A 26,089-nucleotide genomic window follows, 5' to 3' on the forward strand; every position below is an offset into this window, starting at 1 on the left:
TGACATTGTCACTATATATTTTTTATTGTTGCTAATTTTTTAAAAAGGGCCAACGAATGATTTGATGCTTCTTACTATGTCCAATCATTACCACCATGGAGGACTTATCATATATATATTCTTATTAAAATAAACGATGTTTTTTTACTATTGCAACACTAGTAAAACGACATTACATTTCTTTTCCAAATGAAATAAATCTATATACAATTTAAGCATTTAGATGTTTATGGTTTTGCTTGAAAGAAAGAAGAAATTTTCATTTCCTTTCATTGTCTTTTCTCTTGTTCTTTTATGATGTGGGTGGGATACCATAAAACAGGACAAGTTCTAAAATAGTACTTGCAAAAACAAGTATATTTTTTAGTCAAAATTGATGATGGTGTTACGTATAATATGTTTCACAATCTGCTAAAGCTTTGTTAATGATGGTTACTTTTTTTTTACCTAACTCCCTTAATTTGTACCAAAATTGCTGGCATTTTGTCATGTACAACTTTATAATTTACACGATTCATAGATAATAAACAAGACAAACAAAAATGAAAACATTTTAAAATATTAGTAAATATCTTATTTGTAATTACATTTTTAATGAATAAATAATATTATGTTGTTTTAGTCTAAAAAAAATTGAAAGTGTTGTTATATGTACAACTTTATGATATATGAATATGTAATCATCATAAACAACAAAAAAGAACGAGATGTTCATTTTTTTTTTAAGATTATTAACCTTTAACTTAAAATTAATTGATGATGTAAATATTATGCAACATAATTAGTTCGTGAGGCTTCTATCTAAGTTGGCAATTGTTTAAGGACCTAAAAATACCTTAAATTTAATAATCAATGTAGGATTATTTTTATGGTCTCTTAAATGTTTACTTCTAATATTTCATGAGCATTTATAGGAGAAGTCTAATACTTAAAAGTTCACTTTCATTTTTTTAAGATTATGCTATATGCGGTTAATAAATCAAACAATAACATTTCATAAAATTCAATTTTAAACATACTTTTAGGATTAATTGTATTTACTTTTTAAGATTTTAAAATTTTAAAATTGTTTTTTATGAGATATAATTCTATGATTTATTGATAATATTTAGCATGCATCAAATATAAACTCTTATTTGTAAGATAAATATTTGAGTATTGAAACTTTAAAAAATATATTTTTTTGGATAAAGTTACAAATACAAGTAAAATTATAATTATAATCAAATATTACGTATAAAAAATCAATTAATCAAATAGACAAATTATTGAAAGAATAACTCATCATATAACTAAATAAATCCAACATAAAATAAAAAAAATTCTTAGAGTATTTTTCCCTCATTGACAAACCAATGGATTAATTAGCATGACATAAAAGTCCTTGCTAGTGTTGCAGAAGGGTATATATACACATATACATATATTATACAACTAAAGGTTAATATATAAACATTGATGCTGAAATGTGAAGCCAAAGTCTTGATTCCATCCTTAGATTCTTTCAAACTTAAAACTAGAAGAACTTTTGGTCGTTGGTTCAAACAATTTTTAGTACAAAAGGTTAATGATTCATGAAGAGCTTTTCATAAAACAATAATAATAGGACACTTTTCAAGCTTTTACCAGGTTTTGTGGAATTTAAAAACTATGCCTCTAGTGTATAAGATAATTTTCCTTTGTCATAATCCATATCGTTTTCTAAATTTCTTATTTAACACCTTTAAAAGTATCATATTTTGCTATGTATATCTCCATTTGGCCCATTTCTATTTATCTATCATAAATTTTTTATATATAAGGTAAAATAATGTCAAGGGTAATAATGAAGTGGATAGAGCATTCTTCATCTCTATTTTTGAATTTCTATATCATACTCATTTTCATATTCATATTCAATCGATATTTCAAATTTATCTCTATTCCCATCTTCATAGGTATTCAATTGGTATAGATTTTTATTTAGCATATTTATATAATATTTTTATAAATATATATTAATATATATTTTAACTAGAAATATATTAGTTCTAATTAATTTAAAATAATAATTTATATTATTTAATTAAAAAATTATTTACTATATATATATGTAGGGTATAAGTATGGATATGGATATGAGTACAAGACATGTACTATATTATTTATTACCATCCTTGTACCCAATAAAAAATTTAAAATCATATAAATTCCCATCCCATTAATGTATTACTCATCTTTATCCTCATTCAAATAAAAATCAATTTTTCATTGAGTATGAGTAAAATTAACATTTCTAGATAGAACTTTTTTATATATAAACTAAAATATAAAATGTATTTAAATCTTAAGTATTAATGATAATTAAATGTATAAAAGTCCTTAATTTTATATTTTTATAATTTATTCAATTTAAAAAATAGTGGCGAATATAAAATGGTATTATGAGGTGTCCCAAAAATTAAAAAAACTAACAAATTTAGAGAAAATCTTTCTACTAAACATCCTCAAAACATTTTTTTAAACACTTAAAGATTAAAAAATTAAAATTTTTAAAATTTTTTTCCTAAATATCTTAAGAAATGTTTTTGAACATCCTTTTTATTTATAATATTGATAAATTCATAATTTTTATAATTATAAATAAATACCCTTAAAAAAATTCATGGATCTGCCAATGTACAAAAAATAACTCCTACAAAATAGAGGCCAGACACTAATATATACCTTTATATAATAACCATCTTTTTTTAAGTTTTACATTGACAACTTAATAATGTCAATAGATGTAGATTGAAAGGATAATTTTGGGATGGAGTAGGTTTTTAGCTTGGGTATCTATTTCTTTGTTAGCTTGGGTTCATTCCTTATCAACTCCAAGCAAACCTATACCCTTGAATTTTTATCAAAACTTCTCAAACTAACCAAACACCATCAGCTAGCCCCTTTTTTATTTTCCTTTTCAGGTTCCCACCATTGAATCAATCCATAAAACTAAAAAAATTGAAATACATTTATGTTACTTTACATTGAAGCAAATCCATAAGCATTTCATGACCATGGCAAAAGACGAAACTATAACAGTCTATAATAATATGGTCATCAGTGAAGCCAAGAAAAACCCATTCTCAATCAAAATGGGCATGGTTTAAATACTCTATAGTGACGCCATTATCGAAGTCTCAACCCTTAGCCAAGCTAAAATCACCAAAGAAACAAGCACATGTTGTTTAGTTTTGATTGTAGCTTTTGGTTTTTCATCTTTTTTGTAGTTATTCATTATTGCATCTTTTTTATTCTTAGTTCAGATGAGTTTTTAGATTTTTTTTATTTGAGATTATGGAGAATGTTCTTTTCTGAATTTTTCATAATTTCAATTTTTTTGGATTAAGGTGTTTGGATTTTATGGGCATACAAGAAATCCCATGTTTTATTGTTTCCATTTATAGTTTTTGATTTCATGCATTGGTTTCTTTGCATACGTTGATGGAGTTCTTCATTTGTATGTGTTGAAGGATGTTTTTCTAAGTATTTGCTTTTATCTTTTGGTTGGTTTATTTTTTATGCATGGTGCTTTTTTTTCGAAAGTAGTCAGTGCTTTTTCTTTTGTTTTATGAGTATGGTGTTTGGATTGATAATGCTGTTGTTCCATTTTTATATCTTTGTTTAATTAATTTTGTTATCGAGTTTCATGATAGGGAAAATATAAGAGTTATCAGCAGTTGAAAATATTCTAGGAATAATCTAATCATTCAGGTAAATAACCATCTTCTTTAGGTTTAAATTCTAAATGTTTGGTTATAGCATTTTATGAATGATTTGCTTATTACAGGTTTGGATTTGAGTCTAATCAACAATATAAAAACTTTGTTTGTTATTCGCTGGGGTAAGAGTGAATAATTTAATATTTGTTTTGATAGTATAATTAAATTTTCTATGTTTTGAAGAGTCTGTTTCTCTAACATTTAAGTTGTTACTTAAATGCATGATGCTTGCTATAAATGCTCAGTCTTTAGTTTTTTATCTTATTTAAACTAACTTTTTGAACCTCTTGGTCTATCGATTAGTTGTAATTTCATTTTCAGTGTTCATGTTAATTGTCTAAGGTTGGTATCTATGTTGTACCATGTTCTTCTTTATAAGATAGCTAGCATTGATCAAATGAGTTGTTAAATAGTTACTTAACAAGTTTCATTTATAAGAAATGCCAATAATTTGGATAAACTATTATGTGTCTAGATTCCTACCACTATGAAGAAAGTATGTGTTGTACATAATTTGTTTTAGGACTTATTTTTAATTATACAAAACATTTTTACATTGAACATAGCTAGGCTATGTACCTTTTTATGTTATATTTTATTTTTGTGAAGTGGTGTTAATGTTAGCAATTAACTAAAGTTGTTTGGTCTATTTTGATTTATTGGTTTTAGCCATCAGACTATTGCCAAGGTTTGATTTACCAATAATAACATGTAATGATTTGCCAAGGATATTATTATTAGTGTTATTTTGTTCTATGCTTATCATAAATCTCTGAAATTATTAAAGCTACTAAGTGCTAACTAATACTTAGTTCTGAATTTGTTAGTTGTTGGCTTATGCACATGTACACCCCTCACTATATTAAACAATAGTTGCTACATTTGAATTACTGTTAACATTAGCTTTTGGATAATTCGACTAAAATTTATTTATGTTTATGGTTGCCTTAGGCTACAAAAGTTGTGGGAGGGCACATGTTAAATGCAATAACAATTAAGCATTTCATATTAAGGTTGCCTTTCCATTTGAAATTTGTAAGTAAAATTGTTCATATGTATTAGATGTACTTTTGTAGGGAAAAAATTGAATACAACATTAAGTTTTTCTATCTTAGGCTTGGGGGTTTTAATATTTTAAAACAAAATTGATATTGCTAACCAGATACACATTTTCCTTTTCCTATTAAAGACTTGTTCTAATGCAGTTAAAAATGATTAAACAAAAATACCCAATTTATTTGGTCTTGAGTAGTTTGAACCCTTAGTTTATCTCTAACTGATCTTTTTTATACCAAAAAAAATTTAATTGGTCTTCATTTTTTTCTTTTTATACACACATATCAAATGGGTTTCATAACATTTTTTTGACCGTATGTTCATATTGTTAGGCTACCAACCTTTATCTGCAACTGTTCCTCTTAAAGGTTTTGACATACAACTTGATAAATTAAAAAAAAAAAAAAACCAATTTTTGGAATCCCTGAAAGTAGAAGGTGAATTGATAGTTGAAGATGTGTAGCCAAAGATAGGCTAGTCTAAAGTGGCTATAGCTCCACGTACTGATCCCCTCACTTTGACTACTGAAGAGAAACTCAACGTCACACTGAAAAGTGATGGTGGAATCAATAACTTTGATGTTTAAAGGACTTTGTCACTTCACATTCTTAGCCAACAAGATGTAATCATCCAAGTTTAGATAACATTTCATAATCATGTTGATTTTTTCTTATATTTTAGTCAATCACATAATAGTAATAATGTTGTTGTTAAAGTGCAATATACATTTCTCCTAATGCCTTTATAGCATTGAATTTACCATTTTTTTCACGCATTATTTTCAAATTGAAACTGGGGGCAATCTTGGCATTCTTTTCAAAACACATCCTAACATGAACAAGGAATTGTTTTCCAATAAGAACGTGTTGGGGTTGAAAGACCCCTAATAGGCTTTTTCCCCACTAATCTAACTAGGGATATAGTCGGTGCTGGTCTTTTGAAGTGGAAAATGAAAAGTGCAAATGAATCAATGGTGCCATTAACTGTGGGTTTCAAATCTCATACTGCTTATTCTAAGTATGTAATTGTTGTTTATACTTTGATAGTTGATTTGATTTTTTGTGTGTTGCAGTTAATTATTGGCCTTTGGCTTCTAGAAATGAAACTTATGTTAGCATTAAATATGAAGCTTCAACCATCTCAAATTAATGCCCCAAATTAACTTAATTGGAGAGTAATATTGGTGCAAGTTGTCAACATCATTCCCCTGAAAGGTGGAACTCCTACGAAATTCTCTCAAGGTATCTAAACTTGACAATCTCAAATACAATATAATGACACAACATGAATACAATATAAAAAATAGAGATGAAGGCAACTTAATTTAGAATTAGTAATAACTATATATATTTAATAAAATTAAAAAAATACATTTTATGTTTTCATGTTAGCAAGAACTATGACATGTAATTTTTATGTAAAACATAGTACAAATACATAAATTTTAATACTTTGCATGACACAAATACATGAGAGTATTATTCTTTAAGGGACCGAATAATTTGACTTAAAGTACACATGTATTGAATAATATAATAAATAAAAAATGGTACAGAAGCTTATTATTCTATTTATCATAAAGAAACATAATAATAAGCTTCAATAACAATATAAAATAAAGTTCAATAATGACACAAGTATATGCCATTTTCACAAAGAAATTAAAATTTTTTATGTTATTTTTTTAGATGTTAGAAACTTTAAAGAATTTTTAGCAAAATATTTTTTAGCATCCACTAACTCTTTACTCTTTTGAAATTACACATTCATAGGAAAAGTGCGGCTTGATGCATTATGAAACGACAAAGTAAGCCCCATTTATTACACTTTATTCTCCATCTTTATTGATATTATAAAAACATAGGCTTGCAAATTCTATAATTATTAACAAAGTTGCAAATCGGATTGCCAAGTATCCAAAAATGAATTTTTATTTAGATGATTATGTTTTTAAACCATTTATATGTATTGAATTGTCAATTGAACTATTTAAATAACTTCTCATAAACATAAGTTAAATGATTATATTGTTTTTGTTTTCTTATGCTAATCATTTATATACATTTTCCTTTATCATGTGGTGTGTTAGGAATATTTAACAGTTTGAATTTTCAATATTGAATTTCCAATTCCACTTTTCTATTTTCTTTGATTTTGCATGTTTATTTTCTATGGATGGAGAATATTTTATTTTACGTATCGTATGATTTTAGTTGATGTATATTGGATTTATTGGATTTGGTGGAAGGTTTGCACATACATAATCATTTCCGTTGATGTATGTTATTAGTATTCAAACTAATAATTAGCTATAGTTTTGAATTTATGAGAAGTATTTTCCTTTTTGCATCTATCACAAGTCTTTAAATCAAATTATTTATTGCTTTGATGAGACTTATTATTATGTAGGTCATATAATTCACTATAGTGCTTTTCAATTCATATTATTACAGATACCAAGATCACCAATTGCAGTTGTTGCTAAACTACGAAATAAAAAATCCTCTGTTATAGATTTCCTTAACTTTAACCCAACAAAAATCAAGGTACTCTAATTAAATACATTTCCCATCACTTTAATAAATAACATGAGTATTCCGTCACCACAAAAGTAGTATAAGTGTATTGTTAATGTACAAGCTATCATGTTTTCTAAGTTACTTTTCACCTTTTTATGACTATATATATGACTTGGAAACTATTAATCACCTTACCTAAAATTATTAATCGAGAATTGTTCATAATATTTGTTATGCCATTACTTTCCCTCAATATTTGGTGTTTCAGAGTAATGGACCTTCTTTTTGTGTTCAAATGGTAGGTCTTATTCTGTGTTGGGTTGCAAATACAACTATTTTGTATTGAATTGTTAGGTGTCAATCCTAATAGAAACTTTAAACCCTGAACCTCAAAAACCTTAAATCTTAATACATAACTTTATTTTATTCTTGTAGCAGAGCACGGGCTTCCATCTAGTATATATTATTCCTAATATCCTAAGAATATATAATGTAGTACACGCATGTCTAAAATCTATATATGGTATTGATAAGCTATTAATGGAAAATACGAATATATGATCCTTTTTTTTTGTTTTGCATTCTTTTTTTATTTCTTTTTCATTTTTTATTCTCCATTTTTTTTTATTCTTGTTATTATTAGCAATTGTTAATTTTTCTATAATTAACAAATTGTAATTTGTCATTTTATTTACCTGTGCAAATCTCATTTTCATTTTTGGATGAAATTCAATTTTATGATTTTATTTAAGATGATGCATCAAATTACCAATTAAATCTGATTGTGCAATTTTAACATTATATTTTTAATTTGGTTCAAAAATAGTCAAACGTTAAAATAAAAAATTTCATAAATAACCAAAGAAATATATATTCTACAAAATATTTTGTGATATATCCCTTTATTGTGACTTTTGACCATTTTTTAATCTAATTAAAATAGTAGTATAATATTATTAAAATTAATTTAATTGTTGATGAAATGGTTTCTTAATTTAATTGAAATTATTTAAGTTCAAAAAAAATAAAAGTATAATATTAAATTTTTTTTAAAAAAAGTGTCATAACAGTTTTAGTGACTGTTAGATAAAAAATTTTAAAACATTTCAAAACAAGATGAGTCATCACTAATCTTTTTTATTAGGTGTGATTGGTAATCTAAAAGGTTATCTTTTTAATAAAACAATAAAACGAGTTCAAAATTTATCAAAAAGACAATTTTGGTCTACGAAAACAATGTTGAGTTTGAGAGTTAGTTATGTATGAAAAAGGACTAGTAACCTAACAGCGCTCATAAAAATTGGAACTAATTAATAACATGTTATCCTTAATATTGATAAAAATGGTCTTAAATGATTCCTTCAAATTTTATTTTTTCATGAAAATCCCTTTAAAAAAAACATTCATTTAGGAATAAGAGGAAAATTTTTAGTATGGAAACATTTTCTAATTCTCTAATATCTAAGCAAAATTTTGAAAATATTTTTCTATTTAGAGTTCTCATGATATTCCTTAAAATCTAACTTAATATTCTTTTATGAAAAGTAATTATTAAAAAACCCTTTAATATCTAAGCAGTGTCTTAATAACTACTTTCACAAAGATATATTAACCATTTTTTTATATGTGAAAGTAGATTTTTAAAATTTTGAAATATTGATTCACATGATGCAATACAAGATAAACAAACAATGCCAATATTATCAATGATCTTACCTTACATGCATCTGACCATACATTCTACCATTTCCATTATTATTTGCATGTTATTATAATTTTCTTTTAAAAGGAAATTAAGAATGAAATAAATCCCTTTTTTTTTTTTAAAATTTATGCTTGTGAAGGAGAATCACTTTTAGTTCCCTAATATTTAGGTGAAATTTAAGGGAATTAATCCTCCAAAATATGATCTAGATTCTCTCCAATATTTAGGTAGGGTTTCTAAGATCATTTTAAAAAAATATTATTTTATGTTAATTTCTACAACCTTGTCTTTTAAAACATTTTTAAACCAAAATTATAACCAATCATTTTCAAGAAATTTTATTTTATTACCAATGATTCCAATCTTTTACATGCAAATTCATTTTTTAGTAATAAAATGCATGAAAAATAGATAAATAAAAAATAAGTAAATAGTTTAATCAAATACAGTAAAGAAATGTACCCCAAAAGATTAGGCTATACCCAATTTAGAAACCAAGAAATGAATTGATGGGCTAATTGGGTTAAAAATGTGATGGGCTTGGAATGTAAGATGAAAATAGGCTAGATCTTGATAAGGTTAAAGCTAAGACGGGTCCAAAGCTAGGCCCTGAACGGGTCATGGGTCAGGTCATGCTGACCCATCAGGTGTTTTTTCTACACTATAAATGTCAACCCTTTTTTTATTTCATTTCTTCTTTTTTTAAAAAAAAAAAAAGTCCCTTTCTCTTCAAAAGTAACCAACAGCACCTTTTACCCAATTATCAGTTAAATCTCACTACTGCAGCACCTTGCTTCCGACAACCGCTGGCCAACATCGTTTAGCCTCTAAAAAAAACACTAAAATCCCCTTTTCTTCCTCTTTCCATTTTTGGCCTTAGTCCATGGTTTTTCACCATTGTTTTGGCCAAGATTTTTGTATGTCATTCCCCTCTTCTTCCTCTCCCTTTCCATCATTTGGATCATCCAAAAAAAGTCCTCGTGGACTACTGTTACATAGCCATCACTCTTCAGTTATCACCACCATTGACCATGACTCTCCTCTTTCTTAATTCTTTTACTCCATACCTAAATAAGAACCCACCTATTGCTTGAAAATGAAAATGTTCTATAAAAAAATGAAACAGTTGCTTTTCCTAATTTTTTTTGTTGGGTTCCTTTATAGAGGATTGTGGTTGAATGATGATGGCTATTGAAAAGAAAAGGCCTAATGGGTAGTGGCTCGATCAAAAAGGAGGCTTGACTGTTAAAGTTTTTATTGTTCTATTTTTTATATAGCGGTTTTGTCACTTAGATTTTTTTTTTGTTGGTATGATGTTGCTTTGGTTATTTGTTGGTTTTTTTTTTTTTTACTTTACTCATGTAGCTTCGTCTGAGGTTCTTCCTCAAGGGGATAACTATGGCTTTCCCTTTTTTTGTTATGATTTTGTATGTTGGATTATGGTTGTGAAGGGGCTAAGATTTTAGTTTATGTTGCTGGTGCGATTAGGAGGTCTAGTTTTAGTGGGTTATCATGTGGGAAGTTTCAGGCTTAGTTGATGGGGCTATAATGTGCTAGTAGTGTTTTCATTTTTTGGTTGGGAGTTTTCAGGCTAGTCTCGATGGTAACAAAGTTGGAAACAGTGGATAAGATGTTGGTGATAACAATGGTGATAGTAGTAGGCAATGGGTGATCACAAGGTAGTTTTGGTGGCAAGGCTAGGCTAGTTACGAAAAGCTAGGATTCGGTTATGAAATTTTTTTTTTAAAGTTTTACTGTGAATTTTTTTGCTCCTCCCATTGGTCGAATGGTGCTTATGGATTTTTATCTATGAATTGCTAAAAGCTAGTTAGGATTTTTGGCTTATTGTGGTAGAGGAGCAAAGGAATTGGTTGTTGCTAGAATTGGGCAACTTTTTATCTTGGTATAGTGGTGCCGACCACTTCTTCCTATTTTGTTTGTTTCACTTGTTTTTTTTTTTTTTTGTATTTCAATTAATTCTAAAAAAAATAACATAAAATAAAAAAGAGAATGAAATTGGGCTTAAAAACTTAATTTGGGCCTAAAATTGAATTTTGGGCCTTTACTATCATATTTGAGTTTTTAAAACTAGGCCTTCAAATTTTAGGCTTTAAATTTTGCTTTTGGACTTTATGCTTTAAGCCCTATGACCTAATTTCAAATTGCCCCAAATTGAATTGGATTAGGCATTGGTCCGTGTAAAATGAAAGAAAAGATTAATTCGAAATAAGCCCATATGAACTAAATTTAATTTAAACACTTAATTTAGCCCAAATAAGAACATTGACACCAAGCACCAAAAATCAAACAAATTCAAATCGACTTGGACAAATTAGGTGTCTACAATTGCCCTTCTTTGCTCATTACTGAAAATTAGGAATAAGACAAAAATCTAGACAACAATTATGTTTGAAGCTAACTCGAGGATTTTCAAAAGTTTTGTTTATGTTTTTTTTTTCTTTTTGGCTCTTTTTTTAAACTTTTTTCCTTTTTTTCTAGATTATCTAGATTTTTTTATTTTTTTATTTTTTATTTTTTAATTTTGGATTTTTTATTTTTTTGTTTCAATTTTTTTGGATTTTTTTAATGTAAAAAATACCTTATCTTAACAAAAGCTCCACAATTGTTAAAAATAAACTTACAAGCTCATTTAAGCAAAAACTCAAGAACTTTTGAAGATAAATTTGAAAACTCCTTTAAGCAAAGGTTCAACAACTTTAAAAATCTAATTTTGAAAAGTTTCGACACAAAGACTCGACAACTTTAAAAATCTAATATGTAAAAACTTTAGCATAAAGGCTCGACAACTTTAAAGGGGTTTCTTTTGTTTTCTTTTAAAAAAAAAAACAAAATTCACAACAAAAATCAAAATTCAAAATTGAGGGACTTTGGATTCACAGTAGAGAAACGATTCATAGTTTGGAGGATTCTAGATTCATATCAAACAAAATGATTCATAGTTGGTAAACTCTGAATTCATAATCAAGTAAATAATTCACAGTTTTAAAGACTCTAGATTCATAATAGAGTAAAAGATTCATAGTTTAGAAGACTTTGGACTCATACCTAGAGTAAATGATTCATAGTTTGAATGATTCTAGATTCATATAAACGATTCATAATCAAAAGATTCTAGATTCACAACTAGAGTAACTCACAATTTGGAGGACTCTAAATTCATAACTAGAGTAAACAATTCATAGTTTGGAAGATTTTGGATTCACAATAGAATAAATGATTCACAATTAAAAGACTCTAGATTCACAACAAAATAAATGATTCGCAGTCGAAAAACTCTGGATTTACAACTAGAGTAGACGTTTTAGTTTAAAAGATTTATGTACATGAATTCAAGGATTCACAGTTGATTCAGTCATTCATAAATGAGATTAGAAAGTGTTTCAAGATTCAAAATTTTTAAGATTTGTCAAAGTTTTAAGATTCATAAGAGTTCAAAGATTTGCAAGAATAAAATATTCACAACTTTCAAATATGCTCAAAAACTCAAAACTCACAAATTCTAAAGATTTAGAAAAACCAAATATCCATAAACTTCAAAGATTCACAAAGGTTAAGGACTTGTGAATTTCAAAGTTTGTAAAAGAGGTTAAAGATACACAAATTTCAAATATTCATAAAAGTCAAAGATTTAAAATTTTCAAAGACTAGCACAAAGGGTTAAAGATTTAAAAATTTCTAAGATTTGCAAAAGGGATTAAAAATTCACAAATTTAAAATATTCACAAAAGTCAAAGATTTGTAAACTTCAAAGATTCACAAGTCAAAGATTTCCAACCTTAAAGATTTGTAAGGGGGATTAAAGATTCATAAATTCTAGGTATTCACAAGAGTTAAAGATTTGAAAATTTCAAAGTTTCATAAGAAGGGTTAAAGATTCACAAATTTCAAAGATTTGCAAACATAAATGATCAATCATCAAACTTTGAAATGCCAATGAGCTCTACTATGATGCAAATGCAAGTGTCCTTAACAAAATGCAAATGTTCTTTCTAAGTTGTACATGCAATAGTGCAAATGCTTTTACAAGGATACAAAACTTATACCAACATTGCAAATGTTTTCAGTAACTACAAAATTTCATTTCAAAAATGCCAATGTTTATAAAAATGCAAGAACTTCATGATGTATGTGCCCCAACATAAATGTAAACATAAAAAATATTCATTTTCAAAAGAAAATTATTTCCTAATTCTGCTTATTCCCTTTTATCCATCCAATAAAATTTTCAAAGTGTTCTTAAAAAGATCTTCAACTTCTCTTTTTCCTATTTCTTTACCCATTTCATCTTGCTTCTTTACCAATTTCTACCAAACTCTTTTGATTTTCCATTCATTTTCAACAAAATTTTCCTTTTATTTTTAGTTTCCAAGATATAATATGCAATGTATATTTTGGACTAAGTTACAAAAACAAAAAGACAAACCATATATCTTTCCTTCTTGAATCCAGATCGTTTAAGGATTCTCACAATTTATTTCATTTTTTTGCCAAATATGATTTCTTTATTTTACATAAAAGTGTATGACTAGTCAAAATTTTTCAAAATGTCAACAAAGTTTGCCCCACATAATTAAATTTCTTAGCCAAACGAAAATGAAATATCTAAACAAATGTGACTTTAGAAGTCTTTTAGAAATTGAAGTTCTTTATTAGAAATAAAAGAGGTGATAATTTTCTTTTCAATGGATTGGATGGTTCAGTATGTGAAGCTTTTAGTTCATTCAAAAGGGTTTCACCACCTAAAAGGAATAAAAAAAGTGTCACTTTTCAATGCAGGCTCACAAATGAAACGTAAGTTTTTCTTAAAAAGCATAAATCCCTTGAAAACCAAACATGTTTGACATTTTTTTTCGTATTCAAATATGGCATTTTGATAGATGTCAAAGTTATAAAGGGCTCAAAATTCTGGAAAGTCATTTAGTGATAAAGAAAAAAACGTTTAAATTTTCAAAATCAGTTCCTTTTTATGCATTTCAAGCTTTTCGATCTTTCAAGGGTATGAGTTACCTTTGGTTAGCATCAATATTACTTAGTATCGAAGTGGCTTTAAGACCTTTATGGTTTGTTTTAGATTACCTTTTTATAGGGTTTTCATCCTAAAGTCACATTCATTCTTCCTTATTCACTTGGCTCTTTTATTTTATTTTATTTTTCTTTTTTGATTATTACACCATGCACTGAAGAATTCATATTTATTCGTGAGATAATGGTCTAAACAAGTAATTAGAGAATAAAGGAAGATAAAAGCGATTCACAGGTTTTATGATCATTCCTTAAAGAGAAACTCTTCAATTATAAGCAACTGTACTTGATCCAATATAGGTTTTTCTTAGGACATAACGTAGACTAAGGCTTAAGGTTCTTAAAGAAAGGGATAAATAGGCCCAAAATAAGTGTCTGAATGTGAATAAACCATGGATCACTTTTTCATTTAAAGGATTCATTTTGGGGCATATGTCCTTTTATTTTTTCATATTTTCCACTCAATCATTCATTTTTGCTTTTTTTTCTTTATTTTCATTATTTTTTTCTTTTTGTTCTTTTGTGCTTTTGTTCTTTCATTTTCTTCTTTTTTTCTTATTTTTTCCTTCTTTTCACTTTCTTTTTTTTTTCCTTGAGTGGATTTAAAACTAAGAATCTTTTATTAAACATTTTACCCCTTAACATATATGATTTTTTCTTGGGCATTATTATACTTAACTCCTTAAATGCATTTTTTTATCTTTAATGTGAAAGATGAGCCTTTGTTAGGGTTTACTTTGAAAGAATTTTATTAGGCTTAAAGGGGTAGCAAGAGATAAGTTTCTATATTTGTAAAGAGATTATGAAATATGGTCATTTATCATCTCAAGTAAAGTTACTCAATTTTGAAGAGCAATCTTTTTTGGAAGAAAATGTTTTTTTTGTTTGTTTGGTTTTTTTTTTTTAGATTTTCTTGGACTTTGACTCTTTTTAAACTTTCTAATTTTCTCTCATTAATTTCTTCATAAATTTATTAAAATTTTTGTTTTTGGATTCATTTAAAGCCTAAAGTGCATGATGTCATAATAAAAATTTTTCTTTTTTTTTCTTTTCATTTTTTCATTTTTCCTTTTTTTCTTTTTTGTTTCTTTGCATGCCCTCCACCACAATTCAGAAAAGATGCTTTATTGATAAACCACCCTTAATGAAGGTTAATGTAAGAAAACAAGTCATATAGAATAAACTCATTCGAGGTGTCAAATAGTCCATGTCACTCCACCATAAGGGATGAGTTAATTACAATTTAAGTTGTCTTAAAGGTAACGATGTCTTTCTTTTTGGTCAATGTGCCTTAAGATATTGGTTAAAGATAAATTTAGGCTAGAAGAATGGGGGGTTGGTAGGCTTGTGGTCACTTAAAAGGTTTTGGGTGGCTTTGATCCTGGCAATTTTCAAAGCATAGCCTTAACACATCAAATTATCATATCCAAGTATTTTTAAAATATATATATATATATATATCATGTTTGTTTGATCTTTTAAGAATCCCAATTTTTTTAAAAAAAATTGACTGTCTCATTGTTCATTATCTAAAAAAAGATTATCACCTTTTGATATCATAAAATTATCATGCGAAAGCAAGGTTCACGAATTCAAGTTCATGCTTCTTGAGAAGTCATGGTTGATGATGAAACCAACAGATTTGAAAAAGATTTGAATTTATTTGATGAGTTTATTTCTAATAGTAATCACTAAAATTTTCAAGACTCTTTTCACCTTTTATTGAAGAAAATCCATTTTTTCCTTTTTTTTCTTTTTCTCTTTCTCTTTTTTTTTTCTCTCCTCTTTTTTCAAGGCACTTTCTTTTCTTTTTATTATTTTAAAAGTTAATTATGAGGAGTTTTATTCAAATCCATTAATTAAAATCTCATAAAAATCAATCAAAGCATTTAATCCTTTAAGAATAAATATAAATATAATATTAAAGTAGATATATGTAAAAGAAAATAGCTATGCAAGTGGATGAAAATAGAAATACCATCAAAATGCATCATACATAAAAAGAAATCCAATTAAACCTTAATAGAAATTTAAAAAAGTCATTTCCAACCAATTTTAGCCTATCTCATCACTTTGAGAATTACACCTCATACAATTTGATTTAGATTTGACATCCAACTCCTTTTGCTTATTAAAACTTATCAAGCATGCTTTGATTAGACTTTGAACCTTGTGCTTCAAAGTAAGGCAACTTTTTATGGAATGACCCATGTATCCATGTGATAGTCACATATAGTATTGGCATCATATCATTTAGATATAGAAGTTTCAAAGGTTCGAGTTGAACAATTAACACTAAATGACTCTTAATAAACTCTAGGAATAACTCAACATATGACATAGGAATTGGATCAATATGATTTTTTTCTTGATGAACTCGAGCTTTCCTATAACTATTTGTTTGGTTTTTGGGCCTTGAAACTAGTCTAGTAATAGGTGGAGTAATTTGAGACATAGGATAAAAAATTGATGCCGATATTGGTTGATAAGGTTATGGTACTTAAGATACTTGTTTGGGGGATGGGTACTAAGGTGTGTGAGTAGGATATGATGATAAAGAATGAAAGATATGGGCGAAAGGCTTCCAAAAGTAACTACATGGGTCTCTGACTCTTTTTTTTTGTGGAGATTTAGGTTTCTTTGGCACCAAATGTCTTTTGCTCGTCAATCTTGCCATTCTTGAATGTGTTTTCAATCATCTCCCATAATATTACCATGTCGAGAAAGTTTTTTTTGGCATTACTCACCAATTTATCATAGTAAGAGGCCTTTAAAGTACTCATAAGAAATATCATAGTTTATCTCTCTGTTTGTAGGTTGGACTTGAGCTACCATATTCCTCTATCGATGAACATACTCCTCAAAGGTTTCTATGGATTTTTTCTCTATATTTTAAAGTGACAACCTATTAAGGACCATGTGGACTACATGCTTGTAATTGGTGATGAAAGCCTGGGCCAAATCCTTCTAATAGTGGATTCGATTTCGATCCAATTACATCTACCACCTAGTTATAGATCCAGTTAAAATATCTTAAAAGTAATGGATTAAGAGTTTATCATTATGAGTCATCTAATCTTTTTTTGACAAAACATGGTGACGTGGGCAATGGGGCACTTGGTCCCATCATACTTCTTAAAGTCAGGAGCTTTGAACTTTACTGGAATAATCAAGTCAGGTATCAGGTTGAGTTCATTGGTATCAATACTTTCAAAAATGTTATTTCCTTCAACTGCACTTAATCATTCCTCAAGTAAGTCATATTTGTTTTACATGTCTATGTTTTCAATAAGCTCCAACACATGTCTTAGCTTCTTTTGCTTTTTAAGGTATTCTAGGTTGGGAACTATAATAGGGTCAGCAGGACTAAACCCTAGATTAATATAGATGTGGGTTAATTGTTAGCCAATTGAAGGGCCTTCATAAATAAATGGTTGTCCTCCCATCGATTGTTGATATGCTTCATGAGAAGTTTGTATATGTGGTAGAGTAAAGCCTGGTGAACACATAAACTCTCTAATATCGATCTCTTCTTTTGGTTTAGAAGCATCAATAATTTCTTTACCTTTTGACATTTTTAATAGTAGTTGCTTTAGTCTATCATCTATTTGTCCATACTTTCTTACATCTCATCTATCATTTCTCTAGTCTCATTTTAAGCTCTTTTGACCCTTCTAATTCTAGTCCTTTGACCATCCATGTTGTGCATAGAACTCTTTTTGAAATATTTAGCAAAACATCAACATTATTAAACCCTTATTATTGAAAAAATGTGAGATCAAATTTACTTTATATAGTGGTGCATGTGCATGACATGATCACCTATATGAATGGTGCAAAATACTATCAAGGTGCATTGATACTAGAAAGATGAAAATTTACATACATATGATGCCTAAATGACCAAAATCATACAACCTATGTAAATGTATATGCATGGAATGCAATGTCATATTATACTAGTGGTTTGGTATTTTATATGAAATGCAATTTACATAATGCATATTCCACACAGCTGAAACATAATGCCATATTTCATGAATAATGAGATGTTTGTATATAACTACTGAAACATACTTAAATGAAATTCAATGTAATGCATTTGTCATACAAATCCAATGAAACTGGCACTACCATGAAATGAATGTACAACCTTACTATGTTCAAATACAAAAAAATGATGAACGTAAAAAGATCAAGTAAATGCAAAAGGTCAATAACAAAAAATTTTCCTTTCCTTTATTCTTTTTTTTCTATAGAAAAAAATAATAATTCAAGAAAACATTTCCTATGGAAATATAAGCACATAAAATAACCAATATTCAAACATTTTTCCCTTTTTTTCATGCTTTTGCTTTTTATTTTGTTAATAAACAAAAAAATCAAGAAAAACTCCTTTTTTGAAAATCTTTGCTTTTGTTTTTCTTTTATGCTTGTTGGAAAATACAATAGAAAAAAAATCCTTTTTTCTAAATGTTTTAAAGATGTAAATTTTTTACAATCACCAAACGAATCGAACTACATGTCAAGAAAACTTTTTTTGAAAGAATTTTTTCTTTATTTTTTAAAATTTTAGTTTTATTTGCATTATTATTAAATACAGATTCTATTAAAGTGTGTCCTACATGTTTTAATTCAAGCAATTTCTACACAAAAGGGTTGGCATAGCTCTATCTAAAGTTAGTCCCTTAAAGTTCATTATATGCTAGGTTAGGATTCATACATCAAAAGGTTCCCAAATTATTCCTCATATCATCATCCATTATAGACTAGTAAGGTACTTCGATCCTTACCACTACAGGCTATAAACAGAAAGGGTTCAATTTGAGTGAAAATGTTTTGCTAATCATTACAAGGGTATTCACCTTTCGAAGCATAGGTACTTCACTCCCTCCTAAAATGGGTAAGAGCTTATGCATGCAATGCATGTGTGATCATGTGTGCGAAGTAACAAACAAACTTTTAATACTTCTTTATAAAAATTACCCTTTATCCTAAATGCCCCAACATTTATTAAAAATAGTAAATAAGAATAAAAACATAAATAAATGATGTAATCAAAATATGGATGCAATGTAGAAAAATTTTTCTTTTAGAAAATCAAAATTAAAGAAACCAAATTTAAATATTAACTAAGAACACTAAATCAAAACTTAAAATAACATATGATCAATTTTTGACCTCACTCTCCTATAAAGATAAAGTCGCCAGTTGAGTCGCCAAGCAATCATAATGGTTTTGGTCACTGCTAGACGAAAAATTTTAAAAAGTTTCAAAATAAGAAGAGTCATTACCAATCTTTTGTATTAGGTGTGATTGATCACCTAGGAAGTTATCCTTTTAATAAAACAAGAAAATAAGTTTAAAGTTTATATATTAAAAAAAAATAATTTTGGTCTACGAAAATAGTATTGGATTTGGGAGTCAGTTATATGTAAGGAATTATTAGCACCCTCATGGCGCCCATAAAAATTGGTACCAATTAATCACATGTTATCCTTAATGTTAATAAAAATGGTCTTAAATGATCCTTCAAAATTTTTTTTGTGAAAATCCTTTTTTTTGAAAAAAAACCTTTTATTTAGGGATAAGATGAAAATTTTTAGTATCGAAACATTTTTTAATTCTCTAAAATATAAGCAAAATTTCAAAAATATTTCTCTACTTAGAGTTCTCACAATATTTCTTAAAATTCGACTTAATAGTCTTTCGTGAAAAGTAATTATTGAAAAACTCTTTAATATATAGGCAGTGTCTCAACGACTATTTTCACAGAAGTATATTAACCATTTTTTATATATGAAAACAAAATTTTAAAATTATTAAAATACCAATTCATATGATGCAATACAAGATAAACAAACAATGCTAATATTATTAATGATCTTGCGTTATTTGCATCTGACCTTACATTCTACCATTTCTATTATTATTTGCTTATTATTATAGTTTTCTTTTAAAAGGAAATTAAGAATGAAATAAAATCCTTTTTTTTTTATTTATTCTAAGAGGAATCACCTTTACTTCCTTAATACCTAGGTGGAATTTGAGGGAACTAATCCTCCAAAATACGATTTAGATTGCCTCCAATATTTAGGTATGGTTTTCAAAATCATGTAAAAAAAATATATTATTCTATTTTAATTTCTACAACCCTCTCTTTTAAAACATTTTAAAACTAAAATTATCACCATTCCCTTTCAAGAAATTTTATTTTATTACCAATGATTCCAATCTTTTACATATAAATTCATTTTTTAATAACAAAATGCATGAAAAATAGATAAATAAAAAAAACAAGTAAATAGTTAAATTAAATAACGTAAAGAAATGCACCCAAAAGATCGGGCTATACCTAATTTACAAACCAAGGTTGAATTTATAGGCTGATTGGGCTAAAACTATGATGGGCTTGAAATGCAAAATGAAAATAGGTTGAATCTTAATGAGGCTAAATGAAAGCTGGGTTTCGAATAGGTCGAGCTGACAAATCAAGTGCTTTCTCTCCCCTTTTTTAACACTATAAATATCAACCTTTTTTATTTCATTTCTTCTTTTTTTTTTCTTCTAAAAAAAATTGCCTTTTCTTTAAAAGAAACCAACAGTACCTTTTACCCAGTTATCGACTGAATCCTATCGTTATTGTTGCCACACTTTGTCGTCAACTACCGTCGACTAGTGTCGTTTGACCTAAAAAATACACAAAAATCCTTTTTTCTTTTTTTTTTTTTTATTTTCGGCCTGAGTTTTTTATGAATCTTGCTAGATCTCCCTAGATCTAAATTCAAAGTCTGCTACTTTTCACCTTTTTTTTGTCATTTTCCAGCATTTGATTTGGCCAAGATTCAAGTATGTTGTTGCCCTCTTCTTTTTCTCTCTTTCCACTATTTGGATCGTCTAAAGAAAGTTATCGTGAGCCACCCCCCACATTGTCACCTCTCCTCAACTATTATTGCCATTGACAACTGCTACTTTTCCCTTTTTTTTATTAGGTTCCTCTATAAATGACTATGGTTAAACGATGATGGCTATTGAAAGGAAGAGGCTGAATGGGCAATGGCTTGATCAGAGGAAAGGCTTGGCCAGTGAAGTTTTTGTTTTTTTTTTTTAAAGGTTTCTGTCACTATTTTTTTTTTGTATGATTTGATTTGGTTAATTGTTAGTTTTTTTTTTTTTTTTTTTGCTTTGCTCGTGTGGTTTCTACTAAGGTTCCTCCTTAATGGAAAGATCATGGCTTTCTTTTTTTTTTTGTTGTTGTAATTTTGTATCTTGGATGATGGTTGCGAAAAGGTTGAGATTTTAATTTATGTTGCTAGTAGGATTTGGAGGTATGGTTCTAATGGGTTATTGTGTTTGAGGCTTTGGGCTTAGTTGATAGGGCTGTAATGGTGCTAATAGTGTTTTTATTTTTTGGTTAGGATTTTTCAAGCTAGTTTTGACAGTAACACAGTTGAAAATGATGGATAAAATGTTGGTGATAACAATGGTGATGGCAATAGGCAATATGTGGTCACAGTGTAAGTTTTGGTGGCAAGGCTAGGCTAGTTACAAAATGTTAGGATTCGACTATGAAAAAAAAATTTTTGCAAAGTTTTGCTATGAATTTTTTGCTCTTCCCCCTAGCTGAATGGTGCTTATGGACTTTTATCTATGAATTATTGAAAGCTAGCTAGGATTTTTGGCTTGTTGTGGTAATGGAGCAGAGAAGTTGGTTGTTACTAGAATTAGGCGGCTTCCTGTATTGGTATAGTGGCTATCAACCGTTTCTTCCTGTTTTGTTTGTTTCACTTTTTTTTTGTATTTAAATTAATTTTGAAAAAAATTAAAATAAAATAAGAATAAGAATGAAATTGGGTTTAAAAACTTAATTTGAGCCTAAAATTGAATTTTGGGCCTTTATTATCATATTTGAGCTTAAATTTTGCTTTTGGACTTAGGGCTTTTAAAGCCCTATGACCTAATTTCAAGTTACCACAAATTGAACTAGATTGAGCTTTAGTCCATGTCAAATGAAAGAAAATATTAATCTTAAATAAACCCACACAAACTAAATTCAATTTAAACACTTAAACTAGCCCAAATAAGAACATAGACACTGAGCACTAAAAATCAAACAAGTTTGAATATACTCAAATAAATTTAGGTGTCTATAAAATACAACATTAAAGTTACATTTCAAAGATAGGTGGTAAATTTGATCATATTATAAATAAAGTGATCATTTTAACAATATCTCATTTTTTTTCCTAATAAAAAGATTGTCTCTTTTGAAATTAGATTGACGTTTTTTATTCTTTTATTTATGCTTGTATACATATATAATAAATTTTTCTTAAAAAAAAGTATAAAATCATCTTCTTGTTGGAAAAGGGAAGCATTTTCTTATTTAATAAAGGAAGTTTCCAATTTAACTTTTTAATAAAAACATATATTTAACACTAATGTTAAATGCTTGTAATTAATGTTTAAGTGTTGTTATCCCACATAAGTGTCAAATTATTTTATGATTTTATATTTAAGTTAATCTTTTATAAAAGTGTAAGTTTATTTTGTTACTATTGCCTATTATTATTTGTCACATGGTTGTTCAACCATCAATTAGTTAGTATTATTTTACATATGTTATATCTTGAGTTTTCAATGATTTTATATTTAAATTGAATCTCTTTATTTATAATCAATTAATTTTAAATTAGATGTTTAATTATATAATAAAAAATTTATTAAAAACTAAGAAAGTATTAAAATACATAACCCTATGTTCAACAACTCTGGGCGAACTTTGGCGATAAAAAACATATGAACACAAAGTTTCACCTTGGACATGACAAAGACCAACCCAAATTAATCAGTTAGAAAACAAAATCCCAATAGACATGAAATATCTTCGTGACGTTGGTGCAGATTATGGCAGATTCGGACCAGATCTAAAAAAAAACAAAAAAAATTGAGTTGCTTTCAAGGTAAAGTGGACCTCAATTGATACATTCCACTTGTCTAAGAAAGGGAAAAAAAAAAAAAAAACTATTCCTTTTCATTTTCTGTAACTTTAGAGATTGTCTTTATGTCTCATGCAAATACCAATGATTCTTCTTCCAATCACTTAAGCCTGTTAGAACACACTAGAAAATACAGAAAGTTAACGAAAGGGCATTATTCGCAACCCACATGTTATTTAAGAAATATGCAAAAAGGTGCGAATGATGTTTGTTGAGCTATTGCCAAACAGAAATGCAAAGAGAGGATTAGGCCCAAAACTTGATTAGATATCAGTCCAAAACATCATCTATTTTAGGACTTGGGCACAACCGAGGTCTGCTTGACCCAACTTGAACGCAAAGACGAATTGAGTCTTGAATGGCATCAGGGGTAGAGTGAAGAAGGCGCACCTCCTTCCGCCAACCCCTTCCCGCCATAAAAAAAGGCGCTTAATTTTGTTTTTTTTTTTTTTTTTTTTTAATTTTGGAAAAGGTTTAACTTTTATTTCTCAGAAGCTAAAAAGAAGCATTCTTTTTGGTGAGGTGTCTCGGAAACGGATGAAAATTTTGATGAACAAAAGAAGCTTACAGAGATCAAACTAGGTAGCCCAATCATTTCCTTTTTTCTTTAAAAAAAAAAAATCTTTGATGCTTTTTTTTTTCTATTGTATGCATACATATATACATATAACATATATACAGACATACATATATATATATCATATGAGTTTGGTATGGGGAAAAAATTGAGAGGGATGAACCCAACAGGATTAGCTGTTGGGAAATATGTTTCAAATCCATTTATGTTATGCTAAAGTATTTTGCTATTTCCAATGCTTCTATCCCTAATTAATGTGTTCGTTTTATTTTTAATATGTAACTTTGCCATTCTTCTAATCCATCCTTTTCAACTTTCACCCTAGTCAGAATTTGTAAATGTGCAATCCTGCCTGTGAATATATACAAGTAGACATTCACACATTCTTTTATTATATACGTAAGGTTTATAAAACTTTTATGGAATCATTCTGTTCTCAAATGCTAGTTCTAAACTTGTTTTTTTTCTTTGTATGCACCATTTTTCAAATTAATCTTTTGTGAATATACAGGATTAGTACATTGCTTATGTTGAAAATGCAACCTTTATTGTGAGGACATATTACCATACTACTATTACTCTATGCCAACTCGGTAGTGGCTCTGATGGCGTTTCAAGTGTAAGTGTTGGTAAAAACATGTTTGAAACAATAGCCCGTGATATTCTCCTGGATAGAACAAAACACGCTTTGGAGCACTATGATGGTAGTGGCTCCAATTGGAGGTTGGTGAAAAGTGGCAGTCTTGGGAATCTGGGCAGTTTAGAAGATGTTCTCTTTGCCAACAATGAGATGCAGGACACACCTGTTGTTGTTGCACTGCTTTCTAACTTCAGTGAAAATGTGTGCACTATTGGGTTCTGTTATGTTGATTTAACAAAGAGTGTACTTGGTTTGGCTGAGTTTCTTGATAATGGTCACTTTACGAATGTGGAGTCAGCATTGGTTGCTCTTGGTTTGGTCGCAAGAATGCCTTTTGCCCATGGAGATTGGAAAATCCAGTGAATGTAGAACTGTGAATGATGCTTTGAACAGATGCGGTGTTATGGTAACTGAGAGAAAGAAAACTGAGTTTTCTTTTTTTTTTTTTTTTTCTTTGGCCACAAAGAAAATTGAGTTTAAAGCAAGGGATCTGGTGCAGGATCTTGGTAGACTAGTCAAAGGCTCCATTGAATCAGTTCAAGACTTGGTTTCTGGGTTTGAATTTGCACCTAGTGCTTTAGGAGCCTTATTATCTTATGCAGAATTACTGGCAGATGAAGGCAATTATGGAAATTATAATTTACAGCATCCGGGCTACAACAAGGTTAGTATCCGCTGCAATGAGGGCATTGAATGTCGTAGAAAGCAAAACTTATGCAAACAAAGATTTTAGTTTGTTTGGTCTTATGAGGAGAACCTGTGCTGTTGGGATGGGTAAGCGGTTGCTTCTTATGTGGCTAAAACAGCCTTTGTTAGATGTAAGCTAGATAAACTCAAGACTAGATTTGGTACAAGCTTTTGTGGAGGTTACTGAGCTTCGTCAAGATTTGAGACAGCATTTAAAAGGAATTTCAGATGTTAAGCGACTTATGCATAATATTGAAAAGACAAGAGCTGGTCTGCAGCATATTGTAAAACTTTATCAGGTGAATTAAAACCCTAATATTCTAATGTATTGGTTGTGTGCATATGTAATGTACAGCTACTGCAGGGAAATTGGCACCAATCAATCTAGCAGCCAAAGCTAAAAATCTTGCAGTCTCTGCTTGATGTGTGTTATTTTTCCATTTTATAGATTTCAGAAGTTAGTTACAATTTTGTTAGGGGAATTCTGAGCTGGAAGCTAGTTATTGGTGTGCTGAGCTGGAGCGGTGTTGTTGAGTTGGAGAGTTAGTTATTGGGGATGTAGTGAAGCTGAACTGGAATTACAGTTAGAGTTAGTTAAGTTCGATGGTTGTTAGTGACAGCTAGCAATCTGTTACAATTGCATAGACAAAGTTAAGTTGATTTCATTTCAATTCTTGTATAAATTCATTATACATCAAAAGATTACAATCAACGAAATGAATTACAACTCTCTCTCAATTCTCTTCTTTCCTTTTTTGTTTTGCTCTGTTTATTTGATCAACTTGCTCGTGGCTTGTTTTTCTCTCTCAAGCTGCCTGCATTTGTTCTTTGTTCTTTTTTGATATTTGCTGGGAATTTTCCTACACCATTCCTAGTGTCAGAGCTCTTTCCTGGCATCCATGGTAGACAATACTAGGTCTCATGACTTTAGGAGGTTCAAGGAATCTATCAAAGAAAGTTTGAATTTTGACTAGGATTCAAATTCAAGAGACTAGTATGTCAGCCCTTAACACGCAACAAAGCCAAATCATAACCCAATTGGTGTTACGCAGCCAAGGACACAAGGTCCAGGCCAACAATTCTCCACAAGGCAGTTCAAAGTTGATTTTCACCACTTTTT

The 26,089-nt window shown here is 28.6% G+C and overlaps 1 pseudogene; it reads left to right on the plus strand.

Moving 5' to 3' along the window:
• Positions 1 to 21,090: 21,090 nt before the first annotated feature.
• Positions 21,091 to 25,605, plus strand: LOC111274539 (DNA mismatch repair protein MSH2 pseudogene; annotated as a pseudogene).
• Positions 25,606 to 26,089: the final 484 nt, after the last annotated feature.

Source organism: Durio zibethinus, chromosome 17, assembly GCF_047325235.1.
Source record: "Durio zibethinus cultivar Kanyao isolate XHJ-2024 chromosome 17, ASM4732523v1, whole genome shotgun sequence".
Taxonomy (NCBI): Eukaryota; Viridiplantae; Streptophyta; class Magnoliopsida; order Malvales; family Malvaceae; genus Durio; species Durio zibethinus.